This window comes from Oxyura jamaicensis, chromosome 5, assembly GCF_011077185.1.
Source record: "Oxyura jamaicensis isolate SHBP4307 breed ruddy duck chromosome 5, BPBGC_Ojam_1.0, whole genome shotgun sequence".
NCBI lineage: Eukaryota > Metazoa > Chordata > Aves > Anseriformes > Anatidae > Oxyura > Oxyura jamaicensis.
Window position 1 is genome coordinate 57,880,243 of NC_048897.1, and position 14,508 is coordinate 57,894,750.

Below are 14,508 nucleotides of genomic sequence, written 5' to 3' on the forward strand. Positions count from 1 at the left end.
GGGGGGGGGGTTCCTCCCGCGGAGGGGGGGGCTCCGAGACGAGCGGCTGTGCCTCGGCGGGGAGACCCCGTCCCCGTGCCCCTCTCCTGGCCCCGAGGGGCAGCCGAGCCGGGCGGCGCCCCCCTCCCGGGCACCGCGGGGGCGCTCCCTGCGGCACAGCCCCGCGGCCGCCCCGCTGCGGCGCCGGGCCCCGCCGGGGAGGAGGCAGCGATGGAAGGAGGGAAGGAAGGAAGGAGGGAGGGAGGGAGGATCCCGCGGCCCCGCCGCCCCCGCCTCCCGCCGGGCTCCCGCTCCGGCTCGCACGTAGCGGCGCCGAGGAGGGAACCCCCCGGCAGGCGGGGAGGGGGCGGCATCCCCGCTGCGCACCCGGGGGCTTCCCCCCGCGCCCCCCCGCGGCGCCGTTGTCACGGCGACCGCCTCCAGCCCCCCCGTGGGCACCGTCCTGCGTGGGCCGGGGATGCCCCCCCCCCCCCCGAACCGAGCCAAAATGGAGGTGCTGCGGGACGGCCCCCGGGGGCTGTGCGGGGCGGGGGGCTCGCTGCCCGCGGAGGAAAAGGGCCCTCGGCCGGGTAGGGGCAGGCGCAGGAGCGGTGTATTTTTCCGTTTCCACTTTGCAAACTTGCGTTTGCCGGGATACCCGGGCTAGGCGCGATGGGAGGCGTTTCTCGGCAGCTCTGAGGCGAGGAGGAACTCGTCGAGGAGAGGCCGGTCTCGGGAGTGTCTGTCGTCGGCAGGCTGGAGCGCACTCAAACGCACCTCCTTTGCTGTCCCCGTGTTACTAAATTCGTCCCCAAACCTCCTCTGACCTGTTTCCACTTGGGAAGCAGCCGGGTGGTGCCACTAGTGTCTGAACGCACGTACTGGGGTCTGGTGGCAACGAGCTCTACCCACGGCCGTCCAGTCCCCAAAATACACGGCTCCGGTACAGAGGAGGTTGCCAAGGAGCTTCTGTTTATGTTAATTTTCCACTCCAGGGATAATCTTGTATGTCTTCATACACTTTAATTTTACACACATTACTTTGTCACCGGCTCTTAAAACCTCTGGGTTCTGATATTGCCCTTCCTGCCTCTGCTGCCTTGTTTGTGCCCAGCTCCGATCGCTCTCTGTGGAGACGAATGGGACGGCCGGCCGCTAACAAATGACATGGGGCCGTATTTGGTCACATTTGCTCGCAGTGACTCATACCTTAATCTGCAAGTAGCTTTATTGATTTTAGTACCTAGTATTTCTCCAGGAGCTGTCACCCATTTGGTGGTGGTTCGTCACCGCCGTTTGTCTCTTATGGTTATGATATTGTAAAATGTCCGATCTCCTCTGAGTATCCCTCCGTCCTGCAAAGCTTTGACGTGGCAGCCTGTCTTTCTCCTTTTTACCAGTTCGCTGTTTATTTTACCTGTTGTCAGTGGTTCCGTGGCTCTCAGGTGTCTGTGTCCAGCGTGAGATGTTTTTTTATGTGGTATTTGACATAGGCCAGATCTTTCCCAAAGTTCTTCATTCTCCGTACCTCTCCATTTGCATAACCACTTGATTTTCAGAGTAGTTCAATAATCTTCTAATTTCAAATGATCTGACAGTTCCCACTACTTATTTCCAGAGGCCTTCCCTTACAGGCCTGGAGGATTGCGTAGCATTTCATTGATCCGAGGTGGCTGGATTTGATTTTGCATAGCGAGTCCTTTATTTTGTTTCTTTATCACACCGATATTGCCGAGCTCTCAGAAATGCCCAAAGAAAATGCAGGCTGGCTGCCATTTAGTAACCATGCTCTGCTTCCTAAATACGGTGGCATACGATTGCCCAGCCACAAGAAATTCTGGAAAGGTGGATGAATCCCTAGGGAGAGATTTTGCTCAGTGCTGTAAGTCTTACCATGAATCACTGTAGTAAATCACCACTGAGGACTCTAAGATGTAGCTGCTAGATTTTTTTTAATCAGGTACACAAACAAAAAGAGCATCCATAAGGTTTCAGGAGATCTAGTTCATTCCTCTAGCAAAAAATAGTAATTTGAAGTGCTGTAAACAGCATCTTGTGTAAGGAACAGTACCTCTCTGAAAATCAGCAGGTTCCTTCAGACTTGGCAAACAGGCAGGTAGCACAAGCTGAAAGACGTATGGAGATGCACTTTCACAGCTTCCTCCCCTTTGGGCTAACATTAGATGGAGAACGCAGCATTTCTTTTGTTTGTGGAAAAAAACCTTGGATGGAGGCTCGGAAGCTGGGTCTAACAAAAACAGGCTTGTCCAAGTGGCCCTTAAAATGGAGACGATGGCTGTTGGGGCATAAAGAGCTAGGAAGAAGGAGCTGAGGAACGCAGGGCTGGCTTTGCCATGCTTCTTGCCATTCATGGTTGGTGAGCCCAGCTAGCAGTAGGGACCATAGAATATAGTAATGATACATAAACATGAAATACTTCCATGCCTGGACGTAAGGGTTTTAAACAAATTTGAGCATCCCATGTTTCCCTTGCATGTGGGCTTCCAAATATTTTTACGCTTGTTTCCTGCCTCTCTCCCACCTCATTGCTGGGAACACTGAAGTGCCCTGGCAGGGAGATGTGATGGGAGGTCCTGGGGCTCATGACAAGCTGCTCAGCACACAAACCGCCCAGCAGCTTCGGTGATTCCTGCACCCACGCGTGGGCAAGGTGCAGTGCAACACGGGGCACTGACTTCTCCCGTTCCCTGAAAATATCTCTGAGACATACTCTTGCAAAATTATAGCCAGGAAAACATAACGACTGACACAGAGTTCATATAACAACTGCCCACCCATTTCATTATTTCACAAATGTGTGATTCGTGCTTGTGAGCTGTCACTGTTAACATTTCCATCTGTCTCAATATTGCTTCTATTCTTAGTTGCTATGTGATAGATGTAGGTGTATGAAAAGGATTTCTCCCCCTTCCCTGTGTCATGAAACAAAATAAACGAAAGCCACATATGTGTATCCGTGCCTTTCATGAGGGCAGTAAGAAATACCGGCACCCCGGCGGCACTCCCTCCGTTGGAAGTAGCGGTGGAGTAAGAAACACACGGCTGGGGCCTCTGGGTACTACTGCTAGAACACGTACACAACGGGGCGAAACGTAAGTCAAAACCTAACCACAAAAGAACAATATTGCTTTGATCTCCTTTTGAACGTGTAGCTTTAGAGACCTATTTTCCTAATCACATAAGTATGGGAGTAATTTTGCTTATCGCGTAATCCTAATTGGTGGTTTCCTGAGGCAGCCTCAGAGGGCAGATAGCTGGGACACATTGAGTGTTCAAAGGGCTGGGCCCTTGGCTGTGGGGAGCTTTCCAGACTCAGAGCCTCCAAGGTACTTGTCGCTCGGACAGACAGAAAACTCTCTTCATGAGACAGGTGAGCCCCGCATTTCTCCATGTGTTTGTGCCGGCGCTGGATGTGATGGGGTACCCATAAATTCTCATGGTCTCCTTATAAAATGCACCTTTTGGAGTGGCTAATAGCCATGGCCCACCTCCGGCCCAGCCCCTTGGAGGGGGCTTTGCTGGGGGGCTCGGCTGCTGTGCTCCCCCTGCTCCTCTGCAGGTAAGTGGCTCCCCAGGGCCTCCCGCAGGCGGTGTGCACAGTGGGGCTGTGATCGGCCAAGGTCTTGCCAGAAGCGCCCAAATATATACTTTCTCATCGCCCTGCCTCTTAGTGGTCTGGTCTTTCTTTGTTTTTCTTCCCAAAATAGCACACACAACCCGAATTTAACAAGCGTAAACCATACACGCTGGCCTCCAATTTATTTTGACATTTGGCAAGAATGATTACGCGGCGCGTTCATTAAGTCATAACATTTTCACTACTTGGCCATTTCAGATCGTTATTGACTGTCGCACATGTGAAAATAACGAATTTATTTATTTCAAAATGGGAAGTAGACCACAAACCTCTGAAGACAATGAGTTGTTTCTGGATGCAATGTATACAGAGACCTTTAGAGGCGTGGGTCCCACCTGGCTGTAAGAAATAATGGTTCCTTTCTGAAAGGGGTGAGGAGAGGCTTATCATCCCCTGAAATGTTTATAGGGTTGTGCAGCGAAGGAGGTCTAGGCAGACAAGTTGTTTCCTTTTTCTTAAACAGAGCCCCTTCCTCCTGACAATCCTTTGTGGGGCTTATGAAAAATGCATTAAACAGTTACGGTAATAGATAATTAGATGGACCAGCTAAAAGCAATATGAAAGGGGGTTGGTAGCACAAGGATTACAGAAGGTGTGTGGGCATTTTGACATCCAGAAAACATTATAGATCTGGTCTCAGCTACCTCAGTCTCATGATGATAATTAAGAAATGTGGGTGTAGAAAAGCTATTCGCATGGTTAGGTTGGATTATTGCTGCAGTTCAAAACACAATTGGCACAGACACCCACATTGGACATGATTGCCCTTTGATGAGGCAGATACTGACTTTTTAAAGTTGACATAGTTAAAATTATGTCTAAAGTTTATGGGGCCACAAGCTTCTGACTAGAATCCATTATTATAACAAATTGTAACACACAAGCTGAAGCACTTTAAAGCAAAAAAAAAAAAAAAAAAGTGAGGAACGTTGAGGAGGAAGGGACCCTGGCAGTGGGAAAGCTTCAGGATTTAACCCTTCTCTTGTCTATTCAGCAGAGTAGAAGAATGTGGGTGATGTCCAGAGGGCTTGCTTCATGTGAGTTTCATATGTTTCCATACATCCTCTTCAGAGGCAGGCTAGAGGGAAGGCCAGCCAGGCTGGTTCCTTGTCTGCTTCATTGTTAACCCGGAGCATAAAGTCTGGTTCCTCTAGGGCTTGTGTGTTGTGCAGCAGATCTTTGCAGTTCTTCTGCCTCAGTTTGTTCATCAGCAATACAGATGTGTTAAAACTCTTATCTGAGCACTTAAAAGATTAAAAATACCATGGATGGGAAAAAAAAAAAAAAAAAAAAAAAAAAAATTCTTTTTAATTAAAATTTTTTTTTTTTTTTTTTTTCCAAAGAGATGCGAATGGAATGGAAAGATAGTGATGGAGACTGTCTGGATGGGGTCTGTTAGTGTATAGGATAGGACATAACAGCATAGCTTGACCTACTCGCTGTTGCCGGGTGCTATCTCTTTGAAAGAGACACTAAACATGTGCAGATATGGAAACTTCAAAAATATTGACTTCAGGTTTTATCCTGCTTTGGGGTGTATTTATTCTTTAGCTCACTTGACTCTTTAAAGCAACAGCAATGGAAGAAGATTACATGGTGGCCCAGTGGTCGTTCCGTACTTATCACTTAACTCCCATTCATTTTTTCCCTGAGGAACCAGAAAAAGCCACACGTTGATGAGAGAGACAGATCTGCAACAGCATCTGATGCTTCAAAATCATCTCTTTTCCAAAATCTTCAGCACAGACTCAGTTCTATGTTTTTTGACACTGTGTTCAAAGAGGCTTTCAATATTTACCCATAAAACTATCATCAAAAACCTTACAAGGATATTTGATATAATATTTAGATGCAAAACTAAATTTATAATGAGGACTGTGGATTTCAGGCAAACAGGTGGTAACTAAAAGGAAAAAAAAACTGACAGAAAATACCTTTAAAATTGACCAACTCTACTGAGAATGGGATGCAGTGAAAGTCATGAACGGGGTCAAGAGAACGGAGCTGCCGAGGTAGTTAGTTGGCTCTGTCAAATAAATGTCCATTCACATCTGTTGAAAGTTCATAAAACCATCTGAGAGGATATTTGGCTGAGTTTTGTAAACAGATATCTGATAAAATAGAATTGGCCAAGAAAAAAAAGGCCCTAACAGTTTTAAAGCGAGGCTAAATTCTAGTTTTGGAATTTTCCAGTGGATGACAATCTATCTCAAACATCCTTTGCTTCTGTGCATGCCCCTTGCTGTAGCCTGAAGTGTGATACCACTTATGCTATTGTTGAAGTTTTATTGCATCAGAAGGGAAAAAATGAATAATGTATCTATTGGCTATAGAAAGACATCCACACGAGGAGTGAATCTTACAGTATTTCCCATATCAGTCTCTTTCTGTGTCCCAAATTTGGTTTACCAACTAAGTTATTCTAAGTCTTTATACCACACTCATCCTTCATCGTGGTATTTGAACACCTTTCTAAGTGACATGACTAATATCTGCCACATGTTTCGCACTCATCCTTTCCCGAGGGAACTAATGCTTCAAGTCTAGGTTTTTTTCCTTGGCTTTTCTTGCTGTGCATCAGTCTCTCACAAAGGCCGGGGTGGTGTGAGAGGTAAGAGTTTCATCGTGGATTCACCCGATTCTTCTCTTTTCCCTGGTGCTTGCCGCTACCTCAGCCATCCGTCACTCTATCCACCACCTATTCCCCAGGCAGATCTGATTCTCGTGCTTTTCCCGCCCACCACCTGTTGTTTGCCTGCTTGCTCCCAAATCCTTCACCTAGACTCAGTCATCAGCTGCCCGACCACAGTCGTAGTCCAGGATACCCACTGCTGTTCTTAGCTCTTTTTTTTTTTTTTTTTTTTTTTTTTGAACTCTTTCAAAGATCCCAGCTTCTCTGACTTCAGAGAGGCTTTTGTTCCCCGGTCTATTGCCTTTGGCACCAAATAGTTATTTTTATCATCCCATCAAAGATCTCCTGCAGCATTCACTAAGGAAAATTCTGCTAGCTCACAATTTTTAGGGAGCCCAAAGCGACCAAAATATCTGACAAGAAGGCTGAGCCTTTTTTTTTAAGGCAAAGCGAGAAAGTTAATTTTAAATGGTGAGAATGTCATAATCGTTTATCCAGAGGGATTTTCCAGACAAAGTGGGGCGGAAATTCAAGCTCTCGCGAGGCACGTGCTTCAGGGCAGGAGGAGAGCCAGAGAAGATGGACTTTTCACATTTGTTTTCTGCTGGGTTCAAACCATCCCTTGGCATGCCAGCCTGCCCCAGAGCAGCAGGGCAGGACTGAGGCGATGTACTGCCGCCTCCTCCGCCACCAGAGGCCATTTCACCAGCTGCTGCTTCTGTGTGACAGCTGCCCGGGGCTCTGATTAGCAGCAGGGCTTCCAGCTCGCCTCTGCCAGGGCTGTGAATGTGAGGCTTGTGGGTGCAATGCCAGTTCCCTCTCCGAAACTGAGAGTCGGGCAGGCTTCGGCGCCTGCTCCCCCAGGACGTACTGGGGATGATGCAGACACAGTGCTGAGCCTAGTTTGGATCTGTTTGCCTCTTTATTTCCCTCAATTTGCATTTCTAACGTGGTTTTCAGGCTGGGATGGCAGCAGAACCCACCTGTGTGACCCACTAGGTGCCCTGCAGGCCAGCTCTTCCCATGAAGCCCACGGTTGCATTTGGCTCCAGGCACTAATTGCAGGGGTCTTTAATGCCCTCCTGCCCTGCAGCAGCCTCTGCCTCTCCCATCTGGCTACGGAGCTGTCAGTGGCCGTGGGTGACAGCACAGACGGAGCAAGGTAGGGGGACTTTGACTCCTTCTGTAAAGGGGCAACTCTTCTGTAAAGAGGCAACCCATGTCTCTTGGACATGGGCACATTGGAGACTTCATGGCTTAGAGGGCTGTGACCACTGCAGTGGTGGGACAGAGCCGTGGCCGTGAGCCCTCCCTGTGCCCCCTGGTACCGCTGCCACGGCGCAGGCCCGCTGGCCGTGCCCTCGGATGCGATGCTCCGCAGCCACAGCTGGGACAATTTTCCTTGGTCTGCCTCGCGGCCTCTTGGCAAAACACAGGCTACAATAGCACAGGTAGGGAAGGAGCAGGAAAGGGAAGTTACAGGGTTGTATGTGTCCCTGGCAGGCCGGCACCGGGTTGCAGCATCTCCCGGGGCAAGCCGGCCGTGTGGCCAGGGGTGTCCTGACAGGAGGGCAGCAAACCCAGCTGTAAAACGAGCGTGTTGTCATGGTGCCTCCCGAACTCCGACAACCGCTGCAGGTTTCCGGCAGTTAACGGGGCCTACGTTAAGAAACTAATCAGAAACAAGCCCCTAGATTATACCAGTTCTTATTCATTTTCTTTTATCTCAATACAGCTCCTTAAAAGAATATTTTTAACGGATCTTTTAAACATTTCTAGTAAGAGGCAATAGACAAAATGTCATAATTTCCATATGAAGGAGTTTCTGTCAGTGCAATTCCTTTCTAAAAAGCCATTTTACCATAATATGGTCCCAGAGTTTAAGTAACGTATTCTGTCGCAATGACTTTTGCATCAAAACAATTTTTCTGTGTTTCATATCCAAGAAAAAATGTTGAATATTTAAATTCTGTATCCTTTTTGATCTTAATTCCCATCACAGAAGAGCTCTTTAGGCCTCATCAATGTGCTCTAGGTACAATATCAGAGTATATTTTTCATATGATGGGATCTAACCCAAATTAGGAAACCAAAGGGGAACACGCTATACGTGCCTGGAAGGGAAACGGATTCTGCTCCGAGCACGGAGCAGGGTAAAGCATCAAACACAAATGTAACAAAAATATAGAATAATGGTTTAAATTCCTCACTGCAGAATCCTTGCTTAAAACCTAGCACTGTGCTGATTTACACACTTTGCATTCCTGCCGACTTCAGTGGTGTTTATATTCAAATAACCGAAGGCACAATAAGGCCGTGCAGGACATCATTGGACTGTAATGAGTTATAGCTGATTAAACAGGATAACTAATGGAAAACAAGGAGGTGTTTAAAGGCACCACTCCTTTGCAAATGTTTGCTTTTCAGCCATATAAACTCCACAAAAAATAAAGTGTGTCCAGGAAATAAATGTTGATAATGTTGTTTACGAGTTTGTACCCCAAATGCATGGGATTTTGGCATAACACCTCAGGTGCCCTGCCAGAGCAGGGGCTGGGTTTCGCTCCAGCCCTGCACACGGGGTGGCAACACGGTCTCGTGGAGACCGCATCCTCCCATTTGAGAAGAGGCATCGGGCTCAAGGAAGGTTATTTAAATGCAACTTAAAAATTTGTGTTGGTTTTCCGGTTTAGCACTTCTGGACTTTCAGACCCGGAGCGGCTGCACATCTGTCCCGTGCTCCTGTCCCACCTCTGGGTGCCCGTCACCGACAGCCCAGTGGCCGGGCCTTCAGAGCCGCGCGTCCCTGCCATTAATCTCCCAGGTGGAATGCGGCAACGCTTGTACGCCACATGGTTCCAGTTATTAAATTAGCAGAAGATTAACCATCCCAAGTGTTCAATAAACAGAAAAGACAGCAAACAAATGAAATGTGTTAGTTAAGGGAAAATTTGGCTTTAATGCAACTAATCCGGCGTTTGTGTCGTGAACCACAAGTCGCGGTGACTGGGGGAGGAGGAGGACACAATGCGGTCTGGGTTTTGCTGCTGGGACCCAGGTTTTACTGCCACGCTGACAATTTCACTCCACGATTAGTAAAAATGTCTACTGCTCTTCAGCTAATTCTCTCTTTAATGGTCTATTTGTTAACATGGAGAATATTTTTACCTCTCGAGGTGCTTCTTAGGTGAAATAATTCAATAACCTATTTTAAAGTGCGGCCCATACGTGGCGAGCTGGGGCCTAATGTCGGAGAAGAGGTTTGCTGCCTAAAGCCAAGTAACCACACAGGGGCATTTGCAGTGTGGCCACAGAGGTTTCACCAAAGTTTTGGGGCTGGCTTACTTTTAGGACGTATCCAAAATAAGCTCTTCAGAGTTATGGACTGAGTAAGGTTTGGTGAGGCACGTACATGCAGTCAGGTCAGACAAGGTGCCTGGCTAATTTTATTAAACCGCTGGAATCTGATCCCTTTAAATATTAAAAATAATCCGCTGCATTGCATCTAATTGAAGCACAGTGAGTACGTCGAGGAAAGGAGAGCTGACTCAATCCCAGCACCTTTCACCCACATGCGCACCACCTGCTTCCAGCACGGGGCTCCAGTGGCCTGCTCTGTCACAGAAGCATCCCTGGCCATCTCATTTCGCTGCCTGCAGCTCTGGTTTCCCCCATCCCCAGGAACCACACGCTTCTGGCCTCCAGGGGTAGAGAAGGTTCTCTTTCCCCTCCCCACACGACTGTGGAGCCTGCCTCCTGCCGTCCCCGTCCCACTGTTGGGGTGGCTGTGCCTGTCCAGGAGGCACAGCGATGGGGCACATGCGTGCACCGCCACCACCACCACGTGTGACTTGTTCTCAGTCTAAGCACCGACCGATGCCAGCAGAGGCACCTGCACGGCGGGGCGAGGCGTGGGCGTAGCAGGGGCGAGCTCCACAGCAAGTATGGTCATGAGCAGCTTAATGCCTCTCCGCACGGCGGGCGCGTGCACTTCCTCGTCAGCAAGGAGCTGATCTGCACCTACCACAGAGCTTTGTTACTGCAGCAGTTCCGTGCGCGTAAATTGCACTGAAATCCCTGACTAGGAGGCATGGGACAGGATCCAGGGTACAGATCCCCCGCGCGATGGAAAACTGGCATACCTTTTGCAGACATAAGAAGAGACCAATTACTCTAATTGTTGGCTGGAGTTTTTTAAATTTGCTTTTGCTGTAGCTGCAGGGTGACGGCGCCGAGCTATTAGGTGATATTTTCTCCAGAAAAAAATGTTGTGGTTTCAGTCCCAGTGATTGAAAGGGTGGATTTCGCTGCTTTGTCCTGTACACACACAGCCTGAGAACCGCATCTAATGAAAGATCTTTGATTTTGCATTCCCACCTTCACTGTTTTTCGTAATGCTTTCCCTGATAAAACGAGGCCGAAGCACCTCTCTGCAGACATTGCTCACCGAAGGTGAAATTTCACTTGGTGCTGGTGGTGAGCACCCCGAGCTGTTGGGGGCACGGCAGCCCGGCCGCCTGGCAGGCCACAGCCACAGGGCTGGACGTGGGGTGAGCCAGGAGGCCAAGAGACACATGGAGTCCCCAGCAGGGGGTTGGGTCCCCAAGGGTGCTGAGGGCTCGCTGGTCCCACTGGTGTCAGCAGGGTGCGTGAACGGCTCTGGGGCATGCGCCGTGATCGCTGAATCATCAGAGAGCGGCGTCACGGCTCAGTCACCATCTTATGAATGCGATACGCCTGCATCCTCCGATGGTGTTTATAACTCATTGCAATTCTTAGCATTGCTTGAGTTGGAAAAGTTTATTTCAATGAACTTTCCAGTCCTTTCATGTGAAAAAATAGCAAAGATAGGTAACTAGGAAACATGAATAAACATAATTAAACATGAAATACTTGTAGTGATATAAGAACTGACCTCAGGCAATTAAAATTATTAATAGAAAAAATACTCTGGTGTCAAAACCCGAGCACATCAACATCGTTCTCATTTGTGTAATCAGGACTAGTTTACATTTCCTGACAACCAAGTGAGAGGGAGTCCAACTTGCAGCTTCTTGACCTTTTTCCTCTTTGAAAAACAGGTTGAGATACTGTGTTAATGAAACGGGGAGTGTAAAGATACAGTTGTGGGGGGAGGCTGAAGTGCCTTTTCTGTATTGACCAACTGTGGACCTTTTAAGAAGTTTATTCTTTTCTAATATTGACTTTTTTATTGCTTCTCTTACAATTGCAATGGGGGAATTTAAGAGCCCCACAAACTACTTTATCATACAATTAGTTTATCAGTAAATTTGGACCTTGTGCATCAATCACTATAATGCATAACCTCCACTGAGACAGAAACCAGATGTGCGTGCTTCTGCTTTGCTCTTTGTAGTATCTACGGCATCGTTAGTGCCTATGCTATAGTTTAAATTGAATTCAGTAAAAAGCAATGGTCCTACCCCCCTACAAGCAGTCTGATATTGCTGCAGGGATAAATCAACATTATATTGATTGACAACTCTTAGTTGTACTATTTCTTACTCTTTCTCCGTCGCTGTATGGAATAGGGTGAAGCATAATTGGTGCATGCAGAAAATAATTTTAACCAGTTAGGTGCAGGAAGAAGAGGCTCAATGTCAAGGTGGGCACGCTGCGGTGGGGACACCAAGAGGATCAATGAACCGAATTCACCCAGCTGAAATAACCAGAGATGTGCAGCTGCTCCTCACCATGCAGCCCACACTGCTGCCCTCCTGCTGAGCACCACCGGGCTCTGGTGCCCACAAAGCCCAGCTGGGGCTTTGCATCCATGGTTGGACAGCAGGCATCCTGCAGAGAGAGGTGCAACAGGAGCAGTCATTGTGGGGCGCCTGGAGACCTCTGATCCTTGCGCACGGATTGGGAAGGCAAGGGCTTGTGGACACCTCTAAGCCCCAAGGGCATCCTGTGGAAGAAGAAGTTGAGTTCTGACCAGGGAAGTGTCTCCCCGCGAGGATTATTGGTTGCTTCACAAGCCAGTGCCATGTGGGCCCAAACTTGAGGGGCTCATTTGTACAAAATTCTCCTTGAAGTCAACATCTGATTGAAAAATACGGAGCCCAGATTGTACATGCATTAAAATCCAGGCAGATCATTATTTACACTACTTTTTCATTTTCCCAGTAATCAAGCACTGGCTGGTAATAATCCCCCACGGGCTGATTATACCGGCAAGATAGAGCAGCTCTCTGACCACACCTCTTCCCCAGGAAGATCGTGGTACCAGGGCGAAAGGCAGCATGTTTGCAGCGGAGCAAAATGGGAATTTCAGCGTACATTTGCCTGGAACTGATGGTTTTCACATTCTCAGCAGAGTAAAGCTGCAAGCGTGTACCACCGCAGTCCGTAACACGCTTCCTTTCCAGAATTAAAAAACTTGCTCTGATTGCAAGCAGACTCTTTCTGCACGGGCTTTCTTCCTCGCTCCTGAGAGCCAGTCAGCAGATGCTTCGGTGTCTCTAAAGCATGACACTCGCTGCTGCTCATCTGCATGTCTAGCGTGTGAGGAGACGAGTCCCTCCTCCAGGAATAACATGTGTGCGGTGTATTACATTGCAGCTAATTAAAGTAGCCCCTGCTGCTGTTCAACTCGACTGGTAGATCATTCAAATATTTGCAGGCGTCGTCTTATGAACACAGAATATTAAACTCTGCTGGCTTGGTCTTCTCACAAGACAAAAAAGCAGCTTAAAACGTGCAGCCCCGGGTGAAATCAGGCACCATGGTAATACAGTTGTACCTGGAAAGCTGAACGGTGTCACGGAAGGAAGTCCAAGGCTATAAAACAAAATGCGTGCAGCAACTTGGCAAGTTCCAGCTACGATCCTCTGTTTTGAAACCATGCTCAAAGATCCGCCTTGCAGCACCAGTGAGAGGTACGGGGTTATACAGGTACATAACGATGGGAAAAGAAACGGCTGGTATGCTCCTCATGTCAGGATTTGAACACTACAAAGACAGCCGAACAGGACTGGGCCTGAAGAGCCCCCATTCTTAGCACCTACCTACCAGACAGCGAGAGCTGGGTGCAATTTCCCTAGACCAGGCTGCCAGCAGGGACCTTGAGAAGCCACCTCTTGTCTTGGGAACGGACCGGCTTTGGTCTGGAAAGCGTGGGGACAAAGAGGTAGAACTGTCTCCCCAACCTGGGGACACTTGCTGTCCAAACATGCAAAACCAAACCCCCAAGTGCAAGGAGGATGGTGACATGGTACCCGAGCACGATTTTGAAAGGAGTTCTTAAAGCTGCAAAGAATATTAACCACCAGGATTGTTTCCCTTAATATATATTAAAAGCTGTTTTATATGGGAGGCCTTAGGTGTACTCAGATTTCAAACGCCTGGGATGTTTTACGACGTTACTGATCTCATAAATGCAGGTGTTTCATAGCAAAAGCACACAGGCAATCAGACCGTCTGAAGGCAGCAATGAGTTGCACACATTTCTCCCAGGAGAAATAAACGGGTGCGAGGCGGACGGGCCTTGGGCATGGATTGCATCGAGAGGGCCCGCGGGCGCTGCTTGCCGTGACCGGCTGGCACAGGAGCCCGGCACCGCCTGGCCCTGGCAGCCCCGGTGGGGAGCGTGCCACGTCTCTGTCTTTACCGAGATCGGATGGAGCCACTCAATCAGGGGCTGCCATTATTGCCTGCGCCGTGCAGTTTCCACTATCAATAATTCACCGGCCTTGCGGCACAGGCAGGAGGGGCCCGGGGGGCCGGGGGCTGCGCACGGGGAGCGGGCACCGCGGCCGCCCCTGCCTGTCCCGGCGGGCGATGCCTCGCCCCGGCCCCGTCGCTGTCGCCGTCGCTGTCGCTGTCGCTGTCGCCGGGCTCGGGCAGAGCCGCCCCGAGCCGTGCGCCCGCTGCCCGCCTGCGGCCAGCCGCCGGTGTAGCGTTACCTGTGGCGCTCATTAATAAGCCATGCCTGCCATTATCTTGATTGCATTCTTAATGGGCCAGCCGCGCAGGGGTCAGCGCGGGAGCGACATTTACACGCTCCGCGCCCGGCGCCGTAAACCAACACCCGCCGGTGCGGGTCCCCCCCCCGCCCCGCTCCCCGCTGCCGGCCCGGCCCCTCCGCGCCCTGCCCGGCCCTGCTCGGGGGGCGCCGGGGGGGAGCGGGGGCCGGGCCGGGCGGGCGGGGCGGGGCGGGGGCGGTGGCGCGGAGCCTTTAAGCGGGGCAGCGCGGGGCCTGCGGCCGCTGCCCGGGGGG

The 14,508-nt window shown here is 49.7% G+C and overlaps 1 protein-coding gene across 1 annotated transcript in view; it reads left to right on the forward strand.

Annotated features, from left to right (window-relative positions):
• BDNF (brain derived neurotrophic factor) overlaps positions 1 to 14,508 on the forward strand; it is a 34,479-nt gene that overhangs the window by 1,090 nt on the left and 18,881 nt on the right. The gene's annotated exons all lie outside the window — the stretch shown is intronic.